Source organism: Crinia signifera, chromosome 9 (genome assembly GCF_055691185.1).
Source record: "Crinia signifera chromosome 9, ASM5569118v1, whole genome shotgun sequence".
Lineage (NCBI taxonomy): Eukaryota > Metazoa > Chordata > Amphibia > Anura > Myobatrachidae > Crinia > Crinia signifera.
The window spans coordinates 25,903,046-25,920,313 of NC_139225.1; the positions used below are offsets into that span (position 1 = coordinate 25,903,046).

General features: G+C 49.9%; 1 protein-coding gene across 2 annotated transcripts in view; it reads left to right on the forward strand.

The window, feature by feature from the left end:
* NOTCH1 (notch receptor 1) overlaps positions 1-17,268 on the forward strand; it is a 101,102-nt gene that overhangs the window by 37,336 nt on the left and 46,498 nt on the right. The gene's annotated exons all lie outside the window — the stretch shown is intronic.

Genomic DNA, 17,268 nt, shown 5'->3' on the forward strand with positions numbered 1-17,268 from the left:
TTTTATATTGCTGTAAATATAGCGGAATGGCTTGGAGCCGTACACATGGAGGTGGTTCCTGCTGGGGTAACAGCTGTCACCGCAGCATTTACTTATTCGCAAGTTTACACGATGGTGAAATATACAACACTCTGTGACGTATTTAGGGGGTGATTCAGTAACATTCAGAAGGTTCTGAGTTCAGCCCTGTTTCAATGTTTTGGGGACTGCGCATGTGCAGCCCCCTTGTGCGAATGACTTCGGCAAGTATCACACTCGCTGAGGCCTTTGCACGGGTGGGGGGGGGAGGGGGTGGACATCGGCCCGGAGCAGGGGAATGGCCAGCATTTTATGGGGGGGTCCCCATGAAAACGCTGGGCATTCCCCTGGGAATGCGGACAGGCTGATGCCTGCACTGGGCGGGCGGCTGACGTCACATGACGTCAGCGCCCGCTACCTCTTCGGCGGACGCAGACAGAAATAAAGGTCAGTTTAGGCTGACCATCGAATGATTGCTCTCCCCTTCGGCCGCATACCAGTGGATGTGTTCTCGTACACATACCCTCTCATGATTCCGAGGGGATTCGACAGCGGGGAGGGGGCGGGCGTTCGTCCGGGGATGGCATTTCAGCGCTCGCAATTTTGGGTGTCAGACAATTACCATTAGACTGCGCATGCGTACAGCCGTCCTCAAAGAAGTCCTGCCATTAGGATGGTAAATAACAGAAAGTAGGTGTCTGGCGGTGGTGACCGGCGACCATCCAATCATTTCTCTCCTCTTCGGCCACATCCGAGGGGATGAGTTCACATATATCCCCTCACATGGTACCAAGGTGATTCAGTGCCGGGAGGGGGGGGGGGGGGGGGTGTTCGGACTGGCTTAGCGAGCCTTGCTGAATCAGCGCTAAGGTCTCATAGTGAGCTACTCCAAACACCTGTGAACCGCTGGGAAACCTGGGAAATTCCACCAAATCTGCCACTTAGTACATTTTTCCCCGTACTTTTCAAAGACCATTATCCTACAAGAAGACAGGAACGAGAGAGGGACTATGGGACGGTCAGCTGGAAGGTACGAGGTCGGCATGTCATTAGGGACATGATTCTTCCTGTTGCGTCTGAATGTAGGGGATAGTGATACTCTATACCATGGCCTTATCCAGAACAATAGCCTATTATAGGCGTTTGGGATAGCTCAGGTTTTTTTTCTGCAGGGGGGCTTAACTGCAGTCCTTAAGTACCGCCAGCAGGCCATGTTTTATGGATTTCTTTAGTCATGCACAGGTGATTTAATGTACAGTATGATATATAGTCCCTCACAGCAACTGGGAACATAAGCATTAAGAATTTTGCATTCATTTTGCCGTTCACAGTTTGTGGGTGGGACTTATAGTGAGAAGGGGGGTACTTGTGTATTATAGCGGCGCCCATCGGGTGCATGGCATGCGATGCGATAAAAACATTGCGCGATGTACATCGGAGGCGCCGCTATAATACACAAGTACCAGAAGGGGTGTGGTTTAATCTGACTGACAGTTCTTCAACTGTCATTTTTTTTTTTAAATTACATTTTATTGTGGCTTTCCATAAACCAAGCTGACTGTTTGCTGAGTACAATAGTAAATCACATGTAAATGTAAGACAATGTCTTTCGGAATAAGCCCTAAGATTCGTGTTCTGGAGAGATTCCTGTCACTTATGTTTATTTCATCACAGAAACAGATCTGAAGCCTTCTGTCTCCCAAACCCCATTCTTATCTGAAAGCTCCTTGTTTTCCCAAATCTTGTTTTTATCCCTTACCCCATGATCACACCCACTTCCCCTTCCAGCGCTCAGTCACTGTTTCCTACTGGCCAGGAAATCAGTCCTCCTTACTTTCCATGTACCACTGCTGTGTTTCTTCTGGGAATGCAGCCATCAGAATAACTGGCCCGTTAGTGCTGTGTGGTATTCATTACATTAGGCTTTTATAATGATCTGTGCGGTTGTGTTCCTGTTGTAAACTCTGGTCACTGGGAGTACCCGCATCCTCCAAAACACTGCCTGGCTGTGATGCTTATGAGCGAAAAAGAGGGCATGCACAAACTAGATTTAAATGAGTAATACACCGTTGGCATGGTGATCCGCATCACTGCCTCACAGCTCAGAGGCTGTGAGGAGTGTGGAGTTTGTATATTCTCCCTGTACTTGCGTGGGTTTCCCCAAGCCACTCCAGTTTTCTCCCATGATTCAAAAATATACTGGTAGCAAGGGGCGCAATTATAGTGTGTGCAGGGGGTGCCATTGCTATAGGGCCCAGAGGCTTACAGGAGCCTGAACCCAGTTTATAAAGGCTTACAGGAGGCTTATACCCCTTTTCCACTTGCAAAAATATCCCGGGTTTTTGCACATGAACGCGCATCAACCCGGGATTTAGTGCTGTGTGAAAGGGTCTTTGAGGAATATCCCGTGTTCAGCATTCCGGGATCTCTACCCAGGTCCTGACCTGGGTAGGACCCGGAATCGACACGGGATGCCGTCAGTGTGAAAGGTCCTGATCGGGTATACGGGACTTTACGCTACCGCTAGCCGGGAAGCCGCTTCCAGCAGCCACTATGGGGAGAGCACGGGAGGCTTCCCAGTCCCGGAGAGCAGGTTCAGGTGCCGAGAGGGGGGGGGGGGAGCAGGTACATTTTACCCGGGCCCAGGCCTGTCATGGGGGCCCGGGTCTGGACACACAGGTTTTTTTAATTTGGTGGAGAGTGTGCTGGGTCTGAGTGCACCGTAGTCAACATTTCAGCGACGGCATTGGGGCCAGCCAGTGGGCTGCCATGGGGGCAGCAGTATCACAGAGGTCCTTCCGCTCTCCGACTCCAGGGCCTGCTGAGAGCCCGCCAGAGCATGTAAACCCCTGGCAGAGCATGTAACTCTGGGCAGAGCATGTAACCCCTGGCAGAGCATGTAACCCCTGGCAGAGCATGTAACATCTGGCAGAGCAGGTTAATCCCATGGCAAAGGGCATGTTAACCCCTGGCAGAAGCATGTAACTCTGGGCAGAGCATATAACCCCTGGCAGAGCAGGTTAATCCCCTGGCAGAAAATGTTAACCCCTGGCAGAGCATGTAACTCTGGGCAGAGCATATAACCCCTGGCAGAGCAGGTTAATCCCCTGGCAAAGAATGTTAACCCCTGGCAGAGCATGTTAACCCCTGGCAGAGCATGTAACTTCAGGCAGAGCATGTAACATCTGGCAGAGCAGGTTAATCCCCTGGCAGAGCATGTTAACCCATGGCAGAGCATGTAACTCCAGGCAGAGCATGTAAACACATGGCAACAAGCATGTTAACCCCTGGTAGAGCATGTTAACCCCTGGCATGAAGGCCATAGCAATGAGCATTTAGGTAAGTGGAACTTACAAGGGACAACAGAGTGTGCGGGGAGCTCTGTCCGTGGGGGCCCCAGGAAGTTGTTGTACCGGGGCCCAGGACTTCTCTTGGCAGCCCTGGCTGTCCCCTCTCCTCCCCAGAGTCCCAGAGCCACGGGGAAAAAGAGCGAGCAGCAGGTCCCCTCCGACCTGGCCACCTCCGGCAGCAGCCACTTCAGGAGGAGACCAGCCCGTCCTCAGACCCTGAGGAAGCCACCCCGAGGGGAAGCGCGTCCAGGGCACAGGCAGATTGCAGCCACCCCGGAGCTGCCGCAGACGGACAGACCCCCCAGATATTCCCCTGGATGAGGAAGCTGCACATCAGTCACGGTACCAATGCTTTCAGCTGGCGTCTAATTTTTAATGACATGTATGGATCAGTGTGAATGGGGCTGTCCCGGGTCGATCCCAGGTCTGAATGCAATGTGAAAGGGTACATTCCCGGGTAGTTTCCCGGGAAGCATCCGGGAACACATTCCTGGGTATGACCCGGGACTGCAAGTGGAAAATGGGTATAACAGGAGCCTGAACCCAGTTTATAAAGTTGAATACCAATTTCCCAGATTAGCCTGCTAAACAGTGGGACTGATCCATTGCCCATCCTGTTACTTTAAATTTGCAGTGAAAAGTGTGTGCGGTGGATGTTATAATGATAAGGATGTACTTTAGTGTGGCATAATATGAACAGAGCCAAATATGAACTGGAGGGCACTTTAATGTGGCACAGTCACGGAAATGTGGCATAATTTGAACTGGAGGCTTACATTGAACCAAAGGACACTCTTATGTGGCACAGTATGAACAGGGGGCACTGTAATGTGGCATAATTTGAACTGAAGGACACTATAATGTGGCTTACATTGAACTAAAGGACACTCTTATGTCGCACAGTATGAACAGGGGGCACTGTAATGTGGCATAATTTGAACCGAAGGACACTCTTATGTGGCGTTTACCTGCTCGCTAGGCAGCGAATGTACACAGCCTAGTGAACAGGCATGAATTACCCCCTATGTGTGCAACTATATACACAGTATATCATGTAGTAAATAATTCCCCTTTTTCAGCGGCGGTGTAAATGGGTCACCCCTTGTCCCTTTACACGGGACTTCTACCCAGGTGATCGCAGTCCCGGTGCTTGGAGATGATGTCATCTCCAAGCGCCGCCTCCGTCTACAATGCGGGTAGGCACTGCAGTGTAAATGGTGACAATCCCGGATCCGACCTGGCTTGATCCGTGTTCCAAATGCCGGGTCGGGTCCGGGATTTTGGGTGTAAAAGAGGTATAAGCCTGCACAAACAGCATACAAGCTTCTGGCAGAGCATACAGTATGATGGCAATACATTCTGCGTGACTTCACATTCCAGCGGTATCTCTCAGGCCCTATAGCGTACAGTTGACCAGAGAACGCTCTGCAGAAATCAGACAATGATGTTCGCAGGAAGACTTTTCCCTTGGGAAAGCCGGAGCCATTCCGGACTGTTTCCCCTCTTCAGAAGGAGGCAGATCATTAGTATCTCTGCTCCCTGTTTATCTGCTGACTGATACTGGGGTTTCCTGGCATTTTCCTTCTATGTATAGCCACAGTTGATGACCTGCATGGTGATGTCTGCAGTGCTCCCAGGTCCCTGAGTCAGCCACTTTGTCATCTTACGCTGCTCAGATTAATGTCAGCTAGCATTCCGACAGGTCGGCTGCTCTGTGTATACAAATTCTAAGTGCTTCCCCCCTCCACTGTATACAGAGGACGGTAGTATCTCCAAATACAGGGCTTTTATGGTCTTGCTCCCACTTGCAGGTGTTTACGTACAGTACACGCGGAATGGGGCCTCGCTGACTTAAATGGGACAAAAGTGACAAAAGAAACATTCTTGGGACACAAAAGCAGCTGAGATGCCTCTAGGCAGCCGGATGCAGAGGGAAATCGGGAATAACCACTCCCAGCGTGCAAGCACCATATTCAAGGAGCACGTGTTCCAATGCTATACGGGGTGCACATGTGGCCTAAGTAGGCATAAGCTCATCTCTGCGCAGCCGTCAGTGACATCGATGTGCCCTATTCGTTACAGCTCAGCGATGCCTCCTCGGTGCTGACGTATAATTGCGTTTGAAATGTGTATGACTCTGCATCGTTATGCGTTCGTTAGATCGGCAGTGCTTGTGAATTGCGAATTGATTCATCACTGTCTTTTTTTGCTGTTTGTTGTTGCGCTTGCGCACTACAATCTGTATGTATGCGCAGACGTTCGATTATCAATAGCAGAAATCGGGTCTGACGAAGGTGCATACACACTGTACAATTTTTTTGACCAATTTGGTTCAAAGACATTTCAATTGAACCCAGTGTCCTGGATGGAAGATGTTGACAAAAGATATTGTCAACAAACAAACGATGAATGATGATGCGCATACCCGCCAGATTGTTCATCAAGATTGTTCATCAACTGTGCATGCAGCTCAATTTGAATATCTTTCAAAAAGAGCCTATAAACTGTAGCTAGATCTTTCTTCTTTCGTCTGTCGTCAATATCTTTCATCAACATCTTTAGTCCAGGACACTGGGTTCAATGGAAATGTCTTTCAACCAAATTGGTCAATAAAATTGTACAGTGTGTATGCACCCTAACCCACCAGATTCCATGCTGTACCCTGATGATAAAGATCCAAAAGTCAGTCTCTCTGTCTCTCCCACTCTCTCTTCCTCTCACTGGCCCTTATTCAGATCTGTGCGGTACGGCCCGCGTGCGGCCGTACCGCCGATGTTTTCGCTCTGCACATGCGCAGAGGTCACTCTGCGCATGTGCAGGGGAAATCGCCGCACAAAAATTCTTTACGCCGCAAAGGGGGCGTATAGGGGCGTGAGGGGCTTAATAGCCTCATTTACCTATGAATACGCCCAGCGTTTCATGGGCGTTCCCATGCAAACGCGGGGCGTATGCATGGTAATGAGGCTATGACGCCAGTGATGGGGGCGGAAAGCTGACATCGCCGGATGTCAGCTCTCAGCCCCCATACAAGCTTTCACACGGACGATTGTCCGTGTGGTCTAAGCTTGCGGGAGCTGGTGGAGCGTGCGGCCCTGCCTTCGATGGTCGCCGACCATCGAATGCAGGGGGCAGCTCCCACCATGGTGGAGGCGTACGCCCCACCATTTTCATGCGGATCGCCAGCCGTCCGCGTACGGACGGCCGTGGCGATCCGTATTGTAGGCGGGGATTGGTTTGTGCGGCCGGAGCAACGTATGCGGCTCCGGCCGCACAGACCAGAATAAGGGCCTCTATTCCTCTTACCTCTCTCTACCTCTCTCTCTTCCATCCTATCTCTCTCTCTAGCCCTCTCCCTCCCTCCTTTCTCCCCCTCTCTCTCCCTCCTTCTAACCCTCTCCCTCTCTGTCTGTCTGTCTCTCTCTCTCACTATTCCTCTTTCCTCTCTCTTCCTCTCTCTCTATCTCCTCCCTCCTATCTGTCTCTATCCCCCTCTCCCTCTCTATCCCTTTCCCTCCTCTCTCCCCCTCTCTCTACTCCTCTCCCTCCCTCCTTCTATCCCTCTCTCTACCCCTCTCTCTTTCTCCTCCTCTCTCCCCCTTTTTCTCTCCCTCTCTATACCAGGGTAGCCGACCCTCCCGGAACTTGCGGGAGTCTCCCGAAAATCGGGTCCCCCCTCCCGGCCCCCGGAAGGGTGGGCAACCCTCCCGGAATCAGGGGGACCCCCACTGAGCCCCCCCGATCGCGGCATTTAAATGCCACAATCCGCGGGTCTCAGAGGAGGGGGCGGAGCTAAAATGGCACAATCGTGTCATTTTAGCCCTGCCCCCTCCATTGAGATCAGTTATTTCGGCTATTTGTCGTAATAGGGACGGGGCTTAATGACGTCACCGGCAAGCCCCCCCCACCTCTACCACCCTCTACTATCTCTCCCTCTCCTTACCCCTCTCCCTTTCTTTCTCCTCCTCTCTCCCCCATCCCCTCTCCTCATCTCCCATTCTTTCTCTCACTTTTTCTCTTTCTCTACCCATCTCTCCCTCGCTCTCCCCCTCTCTCTTCCCCTCTTCCCCCCCCCCTTCCTACCATCTCTCTCCCCCCCCCCATCTCTCCCCCTCTCTCACTCACTCTCTCGTGGTCGTCCCCCCCTCTCTCACTCCCTCTCCCCCCCTCTCTCTCTACCCCCCCTCTCTCTCTCTCTCTCTTTCAGTACACCCATGCATCCTAGAAAATTCTAGCAGTTAAAGAAACATAAAGTCAAAATAAACATATTATTTTCATTGTTATTATTCTCATTACTATTAACAATATCTATTCTCAGTCCAGGGATGCTCTTAATTACACAAAATAACCACAACCCGATTGCTATAATCTTCTCCAGAGCTCACTTACAGAAAACCAGAGGGAAGGCCGATATGTGACCAGAAGCACCAATAATTACTAAATAAACTCTTCTACGCCGTCTGATTCCCTTCATTATTATTGTAAAAGGCTGCATGGTTTATTTCAGGGGTAGAGAAATATTCTCCACTAATACAAACTTCAGCTCAAACTGCGCCCAAGGCAAAAGTTCCACTGAGTCAACATTCCCACGCCAGCACTGCAGGCAGGCTCTGCAGCCTGCGCTACCTGTAATGTGTGATGGGGGACCACGCAGGGCCCGACGCTGCTCCTTTCTCCCCACTCTCATCTCTGGAGGCACTAGAACAACACTTGGCAGATGTGCGGACTCTGTTCATATGTGTGTAATGTTTACACAACTTTACAGAACCGTCCTGTCTGCATTCATGACAACAATGCCGGGGCTTATCTCCTGTTTTTCTTATTGCACAAAAATGTAGTGAACAATCTGGGAGGGGTGGGGGGTATTTCAAAGGCCCCCACACCGCACCTCTGCCAAGCATCTGCTGAGACACCGGGCATCGCCATACGGTGCCCATGCACTAGAGCGATTTCACCAGAGCGATTTCATGCGATACCTCGCACTAGTCTCTGGGAGGTGATGGGCAGAGTGCCACCGGGGTGATGATCAACCTCAGACTCAGCCACTTCCTCCTCCTTCCACCACAGGGTAGCTGCACACAGAGTGCAGGCTGCAGGAAGGGCTCTGACAGCCAGGCTGGCCAATGTTCCCCTTGCCTCCTTCTGTAAGGAGAAGTCAGGGGATTAATCTCTGACCCGCACTAAGTGCCGGGTCACTGGACGTCCTGACTGTGCTCTTTTCTTGGCAACTTATCTGAAAGTGCTTAAGTAGGTGCTGATGATGTGAGTGACGTGGTGGCGGGGTCCAGATGGGCGGTTGAGGATTGCAGATAACAGTAACTGCAGAATCAAAGTGAGAGAGTGCAAACAGGAGCCAGAGCCCCAAATAGTGTCCTATCAATAATGGGGGGGGGGGGTTGATGCATTGTATAAGAGGTACACTATTAGTTCTGACCATTTTATAAGTAGTAGCTGCCACCGCCTCATACAGCTCTATAGACAAAAGCAGCCGCCGGCCTGTACATCTCTATAGGCAGAAGCAGCCGCCGGCCTGTACATCTCTATAGGTGGAAGCAGCCGCCGGCCTGTACATCTCTATAGGCAGAAGCAGCCGTCGGCCTGCACATCTCTATAGGCAGAAGCAGCCGCCGGCCTGTACATCTCTATAGGCGGAATCAGCGGCTGCCCTGTATATCTCTATAGGCGGAAGCAGCCGCTGGCCTGTACATCTCTATAGGTAGAAGCAGCCGCTGGCCTGTACATCTCTATAGGCGGAAGCAGCCGCCGACCTGTACATCTCTATAGGCAGAAGCAGCTGCTGGCCTGTACATCTCTATAGGCGGAAAGCAGCCGCTGGCCTGTACATCTCTGTAGGCGGAAGCAGCCGCTGGCCTGTACATCTCTATAGGCAGAAGCAGCCTCTGGCCTGTACATCTCTATAGGCAGAAGCAGCCGCTGTCCTGCACATCTCTATAGGCAGAAGCAGCCGCCGGCCTGCACATCTCTATAGGCAGAAGCAGCCGTCGGCCTGTACATCTCTATAGGTAGAAGCAGCCGCCGGCCTGTACATCTCTATAGGCGGAAGCAGCCGTCGGCCTGTACATCTCTATAGGCAGAAGCAGCCGCCGGCCTGCACATCTCTATAGGCGGAAGCAGCCGCCGGCCTGTACATCTCTATAGGCGGAAGCAGCCTCCGACCTGCACATCCCTATAGGCGTAAGCAGCCGTCGGCCTGTACATCTCTATAGGCAGAAGCAGCCGCCGGCCTGCACATCTCTATAGGCGGAAGCAGGCACCGGCCGGGACATCTGTATAGGCGGAAGCAGCCGCCGGCTGTACATCTCTATAGGCGGAAGCAGTCGCCGGCCTGCACATCTCTATAGGCGGAAGCAGGCGCCGGCCGGGACATCTCTATAGGCGGAAGCAGCCGCCGACCTGTACATCTCTATAGGCAGAAGCAGCTGCTGGCCTGTACATCTCTATAGGCGGAAAGCAGCCGCTGGCCTGTACATCTCTGTAGGCGGAAGCAGCCGCTGGCCTGTACATCTCTATAGGCAGAAGCAGCCTCTGGCCTGTACATCTCTATAGGCAGAAGCAGCCGCTGTCCTGCACATCTCTATAGGCAGAAGCAGCCGCCGGCCTGCACATCTCTATAGGCAGAAGCAGCCGTCGGCCTGTACATCTCTATAGGTAGAAGCAGCCGCCGGCCTGTACATCTCTATAGGCGGAAGCAGCCGTCGGCCTGTACATCTCTATAGGCAGAAGCAGCCGCCGGCCTGCACATCTCTATAGGCGGAAGCAGCCGCCGGCCTGTACATCTCTATAGGCGGAAGCAGCCTCCGACCTGCACATCCCTATAGGCGTAAGCAGCCGTCGGCCTGTACATCTCTATAGGCAGAAGCAGCCGCCGGCCTGCACATCTCTATAGGCGGAAGCAGGCACCGGCCGGGACATCTGTATAGGCGGAAGCAGCCGCCGGCTGTACATCTCTATAGGCGGAAGCAGTCGCCGGCCTGCACATCTCTATAGGCGGAAGCAGCCGCCGACCTGTACATCTCTATAGGCAGAAGCAGCTGCTGGCCTGTACATCTCTATAGGCGGAAAGCAGCCGCTGGCCTGTACATCTCTATAGGCGGAAGCAGCCGCTGGCCTGTACATCTCTGTAGGCGGAAGCAGCCGCCGGCTTGTATATCTCTATAGGCAGAAGCAGCCGCTGGCCTGTACATCTCTATAGGCAGAAGCAGCCGCCGGCCTGTACATCTCTATAGGCAGAAGCAGCCGCTGGCCTGTACATCTCTATAGACATAAGCAGCCGCTGGCCTCGGCCTGTACATCTCTATAGGTAGAAGCAGCCGCTGGCCTCGGCCTGTACATCTCTATAGGTAGATGCAGCCGCCCGCTTGTACATCTCTATAGGCAGAAGCAATGTGTTCGGTTGATAGAGGACATGTCTGGGCAAAGTATTTGGAAGTGTAGGGCTGGGGCTGGCTCGTGTCTTCAGGTTGTTATGAATTGAGCGGAATATCATCATTCAAAAAATGCAGCAGGTAGAGCAGCCGGGATTAGTGCAGACTTCAGACGTCTCACATTCCGCTGTGTTCATATATAAACTGGTGTAAGCTCTTCATCTCATTGGCAGAAAGCTCGTATATACACAAACCACCCACGTGACCATCAGAAATCCTGATTTGTAAGCCGACAGGAATATGAATGAGCGCTGTGTGTTCCTGTAAGAACAGCGATTGTTACAGTAACGTTTCTAGGTGCGTTAACCCTTCGTACACCGTACAGCAGAGTGTCTGGAAGTTCTCATGTAACCCTAACAGTGCGCGTTTTCCTGGGGCAAGTTTTGATGGTGGTCATTAGGTCGACAGTCAAAATATCGACGCATGAAAAAGGGCGACATTCATTAGGTAAACACGGTCAAACGGTTGACACAGCAAAAGATCAAATGGAAAAAGGTCGACATGAGTTTTTCCTGATTTTTTTTTTTTGGACCGATTTGGCCATACTTTACCATACCAGTGGTCATAGAGGAAGATTAAAATAGTGTGCTGAGTGCAGCGCAAGGGGGGCGCGGTACACTTGTTGACATATGTCGACATAGACCTATTTTTTTTACCGCATGTTGATCTTTTCCCATATCAACCTTTTTCATGTCGACATTTTGCTTGTGTCAACCTTTAAACCTTATCGCCCTAATGCATGTCGACCGTTTATATGTGTCGACCTTTTGACTGACAACCAGCAGTGGTCGACCTAGACAACGTACCCCACTGCTGGTGGCATCTTAAGATGGACCAAGTGGTATTTTAGCTTCAATGGACATATTAGAACCAAAATATTTTGAATCATTTTGTATCTGCATCGACACCCGAGCACACGGTCACCCAATTAATGCAGCGCGTACTTTCACTACCGATGCGCTCTGCGTGCTTTATTGTTCCCAAACAAGAGTCCACATAGATTTAAAAGTATACAGAAGTAAAAAAAAAAAAAAAATCATGAAAAACTAATGTCGTCCATTTTAATGTGTTGACTATTGCCAAGTCGGCCTTTGCTTGTGTTGACCTGTTCTCAGTGTTGACCTAGCGCACGTCAACATTTTATCAATGTCGACCTTTAGTCAATGTCGACTTACGTTTTCATAGCAACCAATTGACTGTGCAGATGAAACAGGCGTCAGCATTGCAATTACAATTATTTTTAATTCTCTTTCTCCTGTCCAATTTCCACCCCTGCGTGGATGGGGATTTCCACTTTTATTAAATAACTGAGCTTCATTTTTACATGAAATACTTAAAAAATAAAATGCCCCCAGTGACGTCATTTCGCTATAGGCACAACCCCCACTCTTTGTCATCCTACAATCTTTCTACATCTGGGTGCCAGTCTCCTGCAGTAGTAGGTTGGCACCACCAGCGTTGGCATAACAGAGACCATCAAACAATTGCATCCAAACTGGGCAGAGACATCACAGGGTACACAAGAGCTGCCTGACTCACCCGTCTGCCATGTTTCCACCAACTATCAGCATAGGAAGAGATAGTGTCGCATTACATCACCTTCCTTATAGGGACAGAGCGTAATTCTGCCACTGTAGACTTATCTGTGAGACCCTTTGTGTTATGGAGATCAATTATATACTGTAGGTAGCATCAATATGTAGCATAAGTGCCAGCCCCATCCACTTGACGAAAAGCCGTATAGGTTAGTAGATTAACATGCAGGGAATTAGTCAGTGATGTCACATTAGCTTGAAAGGGAACCAACTGACATATTTTGCTTTGTTGTTTCAGCTTGTTGTCTGATACCTGGAAGAAAAGGAGAACATTCCTCAGTACACTGTATATAGTTGATGTTGAAAGAAACGGTATAATGTACTTTATTATTTTTTTATGAATACAAAGAAAATGCTGATTTCATGGAGGCCCTGTTCACATAGGTAATAAAAAAAAAAAAAAAATAAACCTCGAGATAAAACACATTCTTATAACCAGCTAGGGTTAGGATGGGGTGTGGATCATGTGGTTGACATTAATTAGGTCGACGGGGTCTAGGATGACCTCATTCGCTCTACATGCACAAGATCGACACTAATGAAAGGTCGCCATATAAAAAAGTGTGAAGTGGTCGACATAAGTTTTTCACTCTCCACTCACCACGCTTTGAGCCACTTTAACCCTTTGAGTGCCGACATCTCTGTGAGGGATGTGCAAAATATCACATTTGTTATACAAATTCAAATTTAAAAAAATGTTGTGTAAAAAAAATATTATATTTCCAATATAAGGTGGACAGTGCGATGAATAAAAATGTTTGCTTGGAAATTTTAACACCTGTTTTGACAAATTCACTTGGCACTCAAAGGGATAAAATTCCTAATTGGAATATACATGAGTACGATCATGACTCCTCCCCATCCACTGTCACATAGAAAAAATGTATTCAAGCTGGGCGTTGCCATGGTAATGGGCCGATAAGGCGGGTGCAGGTGGTGGGCAGCTGACATCACCGGATGCTCTGAGCAAACTTAGATCTGCGTGCATGTTCCACATCATTCGCTGGTCGCCAACCATCGAATGAAGTGGGTGCTCCCCCGCAGGCTGTGAATGGATGTTTATGTAAAACTGGTGTACCAACATTCGCATGGCGAGGTTTGGTTAACTCAACAATGCAAATCCGCATCCGAGCGAATCAACCAGAATTACCCCCTAATACCATTTGGCCACCACCATTATTTCCCAGAATGAATTGCTGCTGACTGGGGAAGACTGCGGCCATCTTGTGTCATCTTGCTGCCTGCTCAGGGTCTAGTCAGCCTGGAGTCTGCCATCTTGCAGCTTCTGGATTCCCGCTCATGGTCCAGACAGCCTGAAGATGGCCATCTTGTGGCATCTGGCTGGTTGCTCAGGGTCCTGACAGCCTGGAGTCGGCCATCTTGTGTCATCTGGCTGGTTGTTCATGGTCCTGACTGTCTGGAGTTACCCATCTTGCAGCTTCTGGACTCCTGCTCAGGGTCCTGACAGCCTGGAGTCGGCCATCTTGGGCATCTGGCTGGTTGCTCAGGGTCCTGACAGCCTGGAGTCGGCCATCTTTTGGCATCTGGCTGGTTGTTCATGGTCCTGACAGTCTGGAGTCACCCATCTTGCAGCTTCTGAACTCCTGCTCAGGGTCCTGACAGCCTGGAGTCGGCCATCTTGGGGCATCTGGCTGGTTGCTCAGGGTCCTGACAGCCTGGAGTCGGCCATCTTTTGGCATCTGGCTGGTTGTTCATGGTCCTGACAACCTGGAGCCGGCCATCTTGCAGCTTCTGACCTCCTGCTCAGGGTCCTGACAGCCTGGAGTCCGTCATCTTGTGGCATCTGGCTGGTTGCTCAGGGTCCCGACAGCCAGGAGTCGGCCATCTTGTGGCATCTGGCTGGTTGCTCAGGGTTCTAACAGCCTAGAGATGGGCATCTTGCAGTTTATGGTTGGCTTCTTGGGGTCCTGGAAGGAGGCTGAACCCATCAGGACCAGGCCTGAGCGGCCCTCAAAAAGTTGCAAGATGGCTGCCACCTGTCAGGAACCCAAGCAGCCAGCCAGAAGATTGGCAGCCATTCGGGAGATTGGACCCTGCAGCTGACCCATTGTAGACTATGGGCTACAGTTAGCGGAAGAATTCTGGCTAGCGATGTTGGTCAGCACACCGTCAGAGAAGTTCCACTGCCATCCAGAGCACATTGCAGGGACTGGCTCCATGTAGAAAGTAATACAGTAAAATGCTAAACTACCAACCACATAATGTGCCCCAGCCTGGCAAAAACAAAGCAAGCTTTGGACACCATGTTATCTGTTTATGGTGGTACAAGATGGGCCAGTGCTAGGGGGTCTGCAACATCTTGTCCTGACAGCCTTTCATTACTTACCATAATGACCTCCAGTGATGCTGTGCTTTGTGGAGTGGGGACGACAGGGTGGGGGAGGTATATTGCCTGACAGATGGCATACCCAAACCCTAATTCACAGTCTGGCAGTGTGAAAGCCACACTCCCTCCTGTGCAGATGTAATGGACCGAAGCATAGCATATCCTTATACATCCCCTGTAGGTACAAAGAGTCCGCTTAACTCCTTCACTGCCGGATCGCTTACCGTCTCCGTTCCATGAGTCAGTAAAACATGTTGGACCAGATGGGACATTACTGGCGTTACACTTTGTAATTGTGTCTTATATAATTAGCGGTTACTGGTGTCACTTTCACATCGTTTCTCACTGACTAATGACTGTGGCTTTATATCCGTCTGTCTGATATAACTGTACAGCAGCAACGGGACTGTTCTTTCCCTGTATCATTTATTGTATGATTGCATTTATTACAGTTCAGAGTTGCAGCCTTTCGCACTGTGCTTGTTCCGTATCCGAGCAACTGCATGGGATCCCGAGTCGGCCGCATCTCAGCTGTATCCCCACTTGCGTCTGCGCGGCTGTAAGCAAGCGGCACCAGTGCGTTTGACAGTGGGTGTAATTGCGTGCCACTCAGAGAGGAGTGTCATTTGTGACACACGAAAGGTCTGGTGCATAGGGATCATGCCTACGAGATACGACCACTAGGTTAACCCTATGTAGGTCGGTATGCATCGGGTCTACACCTGAAATAGATCGGCATGGCTAAGATCGACAGGGTTGGAAGGTCCACACAAGCATTAGGTAGACAATGGCAAGGTCGACTGTGAAAAGGTCTAATACAGGCATGTCCAAACTGTGGCCCTCCAGCTGTTGTGAAACTACACATCCCAGCATGCCTTGCCACACTTTTACAATTCCCTTGTGGCAAAACTGTGGCAAGGCATGCTGGGACTTGTAGTTTCACAAGAGCTGGAGGGCCGTAGTTTGGACATGCCTGGTCTAATAATGATGATAATAATTGTATTTATACAGCGCGTTTCTCCAATATGGCTCAAGGCGCTTCATCGTATGAACAGAATACGTGTTTAGAGGTACAAAAATAAGATAAAAATAAAGATACATCATAAAACATGAGAAACAGTTGGCGCCAGTTTCTGCAGACAAAGCTTTCTTTGTTTTTCTCTGTTTTCTAATTAATATACTGAATCATTGTGGTAATTGATGCCGATTAATTAGTTTTTTTCAAAAACAGCAGCCTTTGTACTCTGCCCTCACTTGTCATTTTTTTTAAAAAAAAATGTTCTTTCAGTTGCAAAGCGCAACGGACTACGCTGGCGCTATAGAAATAACTGTCAGTAAATAAACAGTGGCCTATTATTTCCTGCTCGTTAATGCCTGTGACGATCAGACAGCGCGCTTGTCCTGGGGACCGCGGTGACGGATATTTTGCAGGCTGTGAGATCTCTCGCTCAAACCTCTAACTTTGCAACATGAAGAGCGTTGGTTTTCCTCCAGTGAGATGTGGGAACGCGCGGAAGCCGTTCTCCCCCGCATCTGATTACACAGGATGTAGGAGAGCTTGGATCTGACCAGTTAGTGAAAGTTACGGAATTTAGTAAATAATTACCCTATGCCTGAAACATATTTATAATGGGTACAGTGTGTGCAGTGCACATGAGATGCCAGGGGAGCCCACAGTACGTACCATGAGGTCATAGGCTGACGCTATTTAGATTGGTCGACAGGGCTTAGGTCGACACCTGAAATGGGTTGACATGGCTAAGGTCGACAGGGTTGGAAGGTGGACACAAGCATTACGTCGACAATGGGAAGGTCGACAGTCAAAAAGCTTGGCAGGAGTTTTCTTAAGTTTTTTTTTACCCAAATGTCGACATAGTCGACATGGACACCATCAAAGTGTACTGCGCTCGGCACACTATTTTATTCTCCCACCACGCCATAATGGAGAGTAGGGCATGACTGTCGACCTTCCCATTGTCGATAAAATCTTGTGTCGACCTTCCAACCATAGCCATATCGACCTATTTCAGGTATTGACCTAAGCCCTGTCGACATTCAGTGGTTAACCCAATGCATGTTGACTTAAATAGGGTCAACCTAGTGACCGTATCCCCACCATGCACCCATTTTTTCAATACTTACTCTCCAGGGTCACGCGTCGGAAGCAGCAGCGCTGCAGAAATCACAGGAAAATGGCTTGGCGGCCATTTTTCTGGTGTTTCGCTCATGCACATTTGGAAAATCAGCGAGGAAATGGAGCTTTATCGCTAGGTAAGTACGGACGGTGTAATGGTTGGCATTACCGCCTCACAGCGCTGAGGTAATGGGTTCAATCCCCACCATGGCTCTAACTGTGCGGATTTTGTATATTCTCCCCGTACTTGCGTGGGTTTCCTCCGGGTACTCCGGTTTCCTCCCACATTCCAAAAATATACTGGTTAATAATTGGCTCACAACAAAATTAACCCTAGAATGTCTGTGTGCGTGTACATGTGGTAGGGAATATAGATTGTAAG